We start from the raw sequence: 9,551 nt of genomic DNA on the forward strand, positions 1-9,551 counted from the left end.
CCCTACTAGTCGGGAAAAAAAATTTTAATCAAAATTTTTTTTTTTCCTAAAATTAAAAGTATCAATAACTAAGTGTACTGGCCTAACATTCCACGTTGATCTGCAAGTTTACACAAAAAAAATAACCACGAACTAAAGATCACGGGAAAAAAAAAGAATGGTCATGGCGCCAGACACCACAAACTCAGATGACTCAAAGTCGAATCAAAATTTCAATCGACAATATGCTTAAAAGCCAAATATTAACTAAATATACCAACTAAATTCTTGCTGACAAATAAATGTCGAATTGGACACTAAATCCAAAATTGAACTATCCATGGACATCAGATCTATAAGACTAAGTATATCCAAGGACGAACAACCAGGCAAATGTATGAGCCAATTCAAACAATATCTCACCCGGAGATATACTAAACTAAGATCAAAGAAATCATAAACTAAATAGGTTAAGAACTGAACACTTAATCCAAAATTGAACTAACAATGGACACCAGATTCATAGTAATATATCCAGAGAAGAACAATCAGGAAGATTTATGGAGCAATTCTCACCAAACCAAATAACACAAATAGTAATCTAAATCGTAAATATACCAAAGTATATCAAAGACGTAATAACTAAAATAAATGCGAAATAGGACGCTTAATCCAAAGTCAGACTATCAATGGACACCAGATTCATAAAAGCATATCCAAAGAAGAACGACCAGGAAGATTTATGGACCCATTCACACCAATACTAAATCTCAAAACTAAATGAGATCTACGTACACCCACATATGGTGATACGAACCTACATAACCAAATAAGTGAGGAATCAGACACTGAATCCAAAATCGGACTATCGATGGACACCAGATTTATAAATAGAGCATATCCAAAGAAGAACGATCAGGAAAGGACCAATTCTCACTAATGCTAATAACGAAATTAGCTCTTACCCTCATCCGGTAATATGAGCCAATACCAACTAAGTAATTACAATAAAGCAAAATTTCCTAAAGTGTGAAGCAGCATCGTCACACTTATTCAGACTAAGTAATGTAATATGTAACTGAACTAAACCAAAGATAAAGATAAATACCTAAAGTCTAAAATGGACTAAAGGAATTCAGAGGCTAAATAAATTTTGAGTGTGCTGGTATTCGCTAACTATAGCATGTGGCTACAACAGATGTATGAGAATAACCAGACACCGATAAAATTCCAATAGAAATCCTAAGAAAATATAAGTGGTGGACTTTTCCTATAATACCATTACTAACGAAAGAAAAAAAAATATGTCGAGAACAAGCAACCAATTTTGAACAAAATGTAGATTTATAACAAGTTCTCGCAGCATGGAATTATCCGGGAATAGTCCTAAATCTAAACAGCAATTTATGCCTAAGGAAAGAAGTGGGATTACACTAAGAGAACAACTCATTTGTCTAAACTCTTAAATAGTGAAAATGACTAACTTGACATGTGTAGGGATAGTTAAAGAAAAAAAACATAACCTGAAGTAAGATAATAAGATAACTAATATGAACTAATTAAATTTCCCTATCAAGTTGTGAAAAGGTAACTGGAATATTTGGACAATCACACAAGAATGGTTAGGACATGTCGCGAGCATTTCCTGCCCAGAAATATTATGAGGCATAAACATCTGCCTACTCTGCAATAAACACATATAGTACGAACCTAATTGAGCAGCAGTGATCAGTTGCTGAGCAACAATCTCGAACCCACGTATTCACTAAAGCTGAGTATTGACAGATTCATTGACAGAAAATTCAGAAGAATAAGTAAGAAGAAATAAGAAGGACACCGGTCATCCTTACCTACTTCAAAATTCCAAACTAATTCCAGAACCATCCTGTATATGGAATCAGGACATAAATTATTGTAGAGTATTTAAGATTTTCGTGACAAGTGAGAATAAAGCAGACCAAAGATAAAAAAATCACAACATCTTTCCAAATTGGCAAATATTGAACAAATAGATCAAAACAAATACTAAGGAATCAAATATCAAAAATATAACACACAATATATGATCCAGTAGTGTAACAACATAGTTCCATAGTTCCTTATCAGTAATAGGATTAACTATAAGTCTAAATCTAAATATGTAAATATGTATATACTAAACAACCCTCGTATCATAAGAGGTTAAAAGGAGTAATTCTCCTGGGAAAATTAGTACTTAAGAATATTAATTCATTATAAAGTGCATCATTTATAATACAAAAGAAAATGGATAAGTCATACATACTAATTATCTAATAAGTTATAGAAGTCATTAACCAATGCCAAAAGATACAAAAAATAGCGGTGTACCTACGTTATCTGGTGATTAAGAAAATCTTAGACTAAAATGCAAAATATAATCAAAATAAGCTAAAGACAAACAGAGAAAGAGATTAGCTTAAACGAAAGTGTTAAGTTAGTCTTCTTCTAAGGATGAAGAACTAACCTCGTCGATGGTGTTATCAGGCAGTAAATCCTTTATATGAAATTGACCAATTCGTTTGTTGGACGAATTGTCCTTTAATTCATATACCAAAGGGGATATTACCCTTACAACCGTACACGGAATGTATTTCTGGCAAAATTTTGCCGAAATAGCATCACCTTTACTTGATTTTACAAAGTTTCTCTTTATAACTTTATCGCCAACAAAGAATCGCAAATCTCTCTTCCTCAAATTGTATTGACTTTTGTTCCGGAGGTAAGAAGTTTTTAACTTCTTCCTGATATCAGCAAAAATTGGAGGTAGAGTCTGAAGGTCATCTAGACGATGAAGTCTCTCGGATATTTGAGGGAGATTTGCGGAATTTTCAGAAATTAACCCAAAATAGTCACCAGATAAAGCAATGTTTCTGCCAAAATTCAAGTATGATGGAGAGCACTGTGTCACTTCATGGACAGAAGTCCTTATGGCTTGAGCTATGGAGTGAATATATTGATCCCAAGCTCTGTGATCTGGGAAAGTGTATGATCTCAAGGCTGTGACAATACTTCGATTCACTCTCTCAGTATGGTTTGCTTGCGGATGGTACGCAGCATTATAAAAGATCTTCTGAACCTTGTATTTGGTTAGAAGGTCTTTAAAAGCTTTAGACACGAACTGTGGACCATTGTCACAGGAAACAATTTGGGGAACACCAAACAACAAAAAGACTTGTTCCTCCAAATATTTCACGATTGCTGGAGTTGTGGCCTGACGAAGAGGAAAAACTAAAGGAAATTTAGTGAAATAATCCACAACTACTAAACAATAGGTATTTCCTTTGTAGCTACGAGGATATGGTCCAATGAGATCCAACGAGATCATTTGCCAAGGAAAATCAATGTTCCTGAAGGAACCCATGAGTCCAGCTTGTGGTAAATTACTTGGTTTACAAGTAGCACAAACCATGCACTTAGCAATATGCTTTTTACAGATTTGCGCAAGCCGGGCCAATAATATAACTCTGCAATACGGTGATACGTTTTATAAAAGCCAAAATGACCAGCAGTAACCTCATCGTGAAACATATGCAAAATGTTTTCCCGATTTGGCGTAGGTACGACTATTTTCCAGTCGGACATATTAGATAATGTCTCTTGTGGTCTTAGGTATAGGAAAATTCTTAATGGCAACAATTTTATCAGGATCAGTCCTTAGACTCTGATTATCAACAACATAACCCAAAAACTTAAGACTAGGACGGCAAAACTGACACTTATCTAAATTAATCGTTAGATTAGCTTCCTTAAGGCGTAAAAACAACTTATCTAAAATTTCCATATGAAGGGAAAAATCAGGAGTAACAACTAAAATATCATCCAGATAATAGAAAACATAGGGCTCTAACTGAGGACCAATGACTAAATCCATCAGACGACACATTGTCTGGGGAACAGAAACAAGACCAAAAGGCATAGTGACAAATTGAAATAGTCCTTTGCCACTGACGGCAAAAGCAGTATACTTCTTGCTCTCTTCACTCAATGGGATCTGTAAGAAGGCCTTAGACAAATCAATAGAAAAGATGTATTTGGCAATCTGAAGTTTGCTCAAAATCACATCTATTCTGGGGATAGGATAAGCATCCCGGTTAGTGGTAATACTGTTCAATTTCCGACCATCAAAGCAGATCCTAAAGGATCCATCCTTCTTTTTCGTTAACCATAGAGGGCTACAGTAAGACGAGGTAGAAGGTTCTATGATGTTTAACGAGAGCATCGAATCGACTTCTGTTTCTAAATCAGCCTGCCATGCTTGAGGTATTGGATACTGATAAAGTCTAAAAGGAGTGGGATTTCCCACCTCAATAGTGTGAGATATTAAAGACGTACGACCTAGTTTGTCTTTGGAAGATAGAGTAGTAAATTTAGAGATCATGTTCTCTAATTGTCTTTGTTCAGAACTAGATAGACTAGAAAAATCATGAATAGCACTCAGAGTAGCTAAATTAAATTCAGAAATTGAAAACGAAAAATCAGAACAACTTAACGTGCTATTGAAAGCATTGAAAAAGTCCATGCCTAAAATTATAGAATTCTGTACAGAAGGAATAACATAAAATGTGATTTCTCTACATATATTTGCAACAGTGATTTCAGTTTGAAGTTTGCCTGTAATAGACTGAACTCTACCATCTGCAGTAGATACCTGCAAAGATGAAATGGGCATAATGGAAGAAGTTGCATTTTTCAATAGATCTAACGAATGTGCACCTATCAATGAAATATTAGAGCCACTATCTAACAACGCTAAGCATGCTTGTCCTAAAATCTTAATGGGTAAATAAGGCCTATTATCATTAACATTCCTAACTAGTAAAGAATTTAAATCTAAATCTAAAGTATTTGATTGGTTATAAATATTATATGATACAACCATAGACATATCATCATCATCAACAAACCTAGAAGTTGATACTGATAATGGAACTATTTCACTACTGTAATCATTAGAATTGTGTTTAACGCTACTGGATAAAGAAGAATTGGTAGTTGACCATCTGTGATCACTTAAAACAGGCGGATTCAACGTTTCATGATTTGTAGTTAATTTCGGGACTGATTTTGTCCTGTGGTGTGCTTTGCTTTTTTGAAAGTTACCCCTTTCCGACTCGGAGATGGGTTTGGGTTGCTGGATGTGCTTGGACCAGCGGTCTCGTTTGAAGTTTGGGTTTGATTCCCTGATTGTATGGTGGACGTAGAAACGCTTAGGGGACGGACCTCCGACAATTCGTTTCCCGAACACTTAAAACAATTTCTCTTTAGAGTGTTTTCCCTACCACAACCATGGCAGAAAATACGAGTGCGAGGGATCGAACATTCAACAAACGAATGACCAGACTGACGACAATTCCAGCAGACGATAGAACTTACAACTGACACATTACGTTCAGGGCCCTTATTTTGCCAAGAACGATGACTAAAAGAGTTTGGCTGAGAAGAAAAATTAGAAGAAGGTCGAGATGTGGATGAAGACTGAGAGGACCAGGATGTTTCCTCTAAACGTTTACACTTTACAGTAAGGTTATCAATAGTTTGGATGTCCATAAGAGCTAGCTGTTGATGATAAAAAGGTAACAGACATTTAAGAATAATTTTTATCTTAGCAGAATCTGATAAAGAAGTCTCCAAACGGCTACACATGCCCAAAATAGTGTTAATGAACATGGTGACAGATTCTCCAGGTTTCTGCTTATGGTTTTTGATTTGGTCCAATAGATCATCCTGGAATGAGTAAGGAAGAAAATCTGACTTCAACTTGTGTACCAGATCAGACCAACAAGAAAAACTACCTCTATTATTCATGAACCATGTAAAAGCTGTACCGGTGAACAGTTCAGCAGAAGCAGCAAACAAATCCTCTTCAGAGACACCTCTAGAAACACGAAGACATTCAACCCTTTCTATAAATGACATCACATCAGTGTGCTGTTTTTCACCAGAAAATGAAACACCCCATTTGTGTACTTGCACAGGTTTGGAGTATGCGAAGCTAGGAACTACATTGACTGGAGCATTAGGAGTAGATGTAACAATGTAATTAACTCTAGAATCAAGTTCACCCTCCAATGTAAGTATTATCAGAGAAACAGTCTTTTTAAAAGATTCCTGCTCTTCAGTAGTGCAATGTAACAAATGTACGCGGCCAGAAATGTGAGCTAAACGAGAAGTTAGTCGCGCATACAAGTTATCTTGTACAGTTCCCCTGAAATCTCCTATTCTCGTCGACAAATCATCTAAGGTTTCGGATATTCCTTTCTGTTGGTCATCGAAAGGGATGTGTGTAGCAGAAATCTGAGTAAAACTCCTATTGTCCTGTTTCTGCTTTAAATCTCCACGCAAAAGCTTGCGTTTGTCTTCAACCTTTGCCGACTCTGCAGGCGTTATACCCCTAACATTCAATTCGTAATTAAATTCGTTTACCAAAAGATGCTCAACTTTGAAAGCACACATGATGAGAGGAAAAATATGGACAAAGTGATACCAAGATCAGAAATATGAAATACTAATTATTAATTATACCTAAGTTGTAAAAAAAAATGTGGACAAATTATTAGCAACACACCACCAAGATCACAAGAGCCAGCAAAAATAATATATATATATATATATATATATATATATATATATATATATATATATATATATATATATATATATATATATATATATAATCAAATAAATACCTTAGTTATCTTACTAAAATAATCAAAATAATTTCTAGTTATATGTAAATTATAATTATTCTAAACCAAACATTAATATATATGCAACAATTAATAGTACCTATAAGTATAATACTGTTGGCTGTAGGAATAAAAGTTTATATAATATACGATATAAGTATGTGTAGGTAAGTAAGTAAATATAAGTTCTCAATAAAAATACAAAATTCAACCTAGAATGTAAGTTGTACTACTATAACCTATCACTGAGGTCTCAAAATATTAATAACTAATAAATCTAATAAATAAAACTAATAATAAAATCAATACAGCAGTATAAGTATACCTGTTTAGTATTAATAAAAAAATTTAAAGATAGAATAAATCAGCAATAATATGAGTAAAAAAAAGCAAAAATACAAAAACTCAAGTAAGAAAAAAAAAAGAAATCAGCTAAAAGCTACTGTCTTAAAACCAAAAACTTGGAAAAGGCACCGCGTTGGGACGCCGTAGCAAAATACTGGGGTGTGTAGGAGGAGAGAGGTATAAGAAGAGTGGTCTATATATATGGGATAAAATAGATAACAATTAAGTAAAGAAGTATGAAAAAAAAATATTGAACGGAATGGGGCTAGGCTAGCAATGTAGGCAAGAGAATGACCACTAGAAACTCAAGGATGGATACGGCCAATTTGCATGCCTTTTAAAGACAGTAAATCAGGAAAATATGTATGATGGATAGAAAAGAAGATATGAAAAATAAATAGATATAATAAAAATTAACAAAGAAAACAAATTGAGGGCGCCAGAAGAGAGATAATACTCTAAAAAGAGTAACAGTCACTCTTCCAGGTATCGTATACTGCTAATATTAATTAAAGTTGATTTAATAAACAAAATGCTGTAAATGTAAAAAGGTAAGGAAATATAATAAAAAATTATATGCAAAACAAATTCAAGTTTATTAAATATAACTTCTTAGATTTTGACAATCTCTAAGTTACCAAAAAGTATATGAAAATTTCACAATATAATATTTAAAAAAAAAATGTTGAAAACAACTATAATAAAAAGTTGAAAACTACACAGAATAACTCTGATATAGAGTGTACAACCTACATCTAGGTTAAAAAACAACCTTAAAAAAAAATAATGCTAACGTTGGAAGAACGTATAGCCAAGTAAATATATTATACTAACCTACAATATGACCAACAATATTGTTAAACACCTCTAAATTCAAATATAAACAAAGTAATATATATATATATAAATGGGAACAAGCCAAGTTAAACAATTGAAACGGTCTATTATCCTGAAGGGATAATAGCCAGAGTTAATAACGCAAGATGAAATATAAAAAAATTAGTTAAGTAAACACATAATGAAATAATTAAAGTTAATAATGAAATAAATGGTTAATACAAAAAAACAATGGAAGATAATCTCTGGGTAGAATTTGAGCTCAAACTTACCGATACCTTACACCAAGGGGAGTTATATTAATTAATATATATATATATATATATATATATATATATATATATATATATATATATATATATATATATATGTTATAAAAAAAAACTATAACTGGTGAAACAAGATATATATATATATATATATATATATATATATATAGTTCTGAATCAAAAACCAACTGTCCTCCTAGGTGAAACAGTTGTCTGGAAGGATACTCCCGAATGGCTTCGGTGTCCCAGCGAAGTCCTCCTTGAGGTCCGAAATTAGCACGGAGCTGGTGCTAATTGGCTCAGTTCCAATGATTACGGTCCTGCCCTACCTCTAGGTGCAGGCTGGAGAAAAAATGAGAGTGGAGTAGACAATACTCCCTGGCTTGTCCCAATGACCCTGATTCTAATAGAGTTGAAGTGGTACTCTCCCTCGGATGTTCTGAGGGAAATTTATAATTCCATGGTAGGTGGCTGAAAACAATTCCCCGTTACTTCTAATCTTAACATTGATAAAAAGAAATCAAAGAAGAAGTGAGGGAAAGTTTCTTTCAGCATAAGAAACCGGAGCAAAAAGATAATTATAGTAGATAAAAAAAACCCATCCAATCGGATGTAGCGTGACCTTGCTTCACATAGAGTAAAAATATAATGGCCTTGAACAAAATACTATATTAAAATATGAAATAATAAATCTGAATAATAGGATATGGATAAAATACTCTAATGTTCAATAAAATATCTGTGGAAATTGTAATAGATGTTAAAGATTTACGGAAAATTCAGAATTTTAATCAGATTCATGCCAGAATGATTGTAAGCGGCCATACTATGCTTGAATTCGTGACCCAAGGTCATTCTGAATACCATAAGGATGTGGGAACAAAAAGTTAGTTTTTATAATATAAAAAAAATTATTATTTACCAGATAGCTACTTAATTCCGTGCTAGAAATTTAACTTCAGCCTCCCGAGTTTCCGAAAACACCGTCAATTAAATGATTACGGTTATACTTAAAATATTTAACTTCTTGAAGTGAAGGAAATTCTATGCATTAATTGGATTTTCTTTCGCTAACTACCACCTTTGTACCACTTCAAACTCTCGATCAAAAGTGAATTTTAATTCACAGTTAATTAACCAAGTTAACTAAGAGCCAGTTTCCACTTCCCCCTCATCTCCTGTCATCTCTCTGGTTCGCAATGGTACCAAATTAGATCAGGAGTGACAACTTAAATTATTAAAAATACACACTTAATGGGCAAATGAACACTTAAAGTTAGGCAACCCATACTACATCTCTGAAATTATTTTAATATCAATACAGTATAAGTAACGACTGTTACAGTGTGTGCCTGACCAAAGATGCTGCTAGTACAACTTTCAGTAAAACAGTTGCGTGAGCAACTGGAAGAAC

Source organism: Diabrotica undecimpunctata, chromosome 1 (assembly GCF_040954645.1).
Source record: "Diabrotica undecimpunctata isolate CICGRU chromosome 1, icDiaUnde3, whole genome shotgun sequence".
In the NCBI taxonomy this organism is placed as follows: Eukaryota; Metazoa; Arthropoda; class Insecta; order Coleoptera; family Chrysomelidae; genus Diabrotica; species Diabrotica undecimpunctata.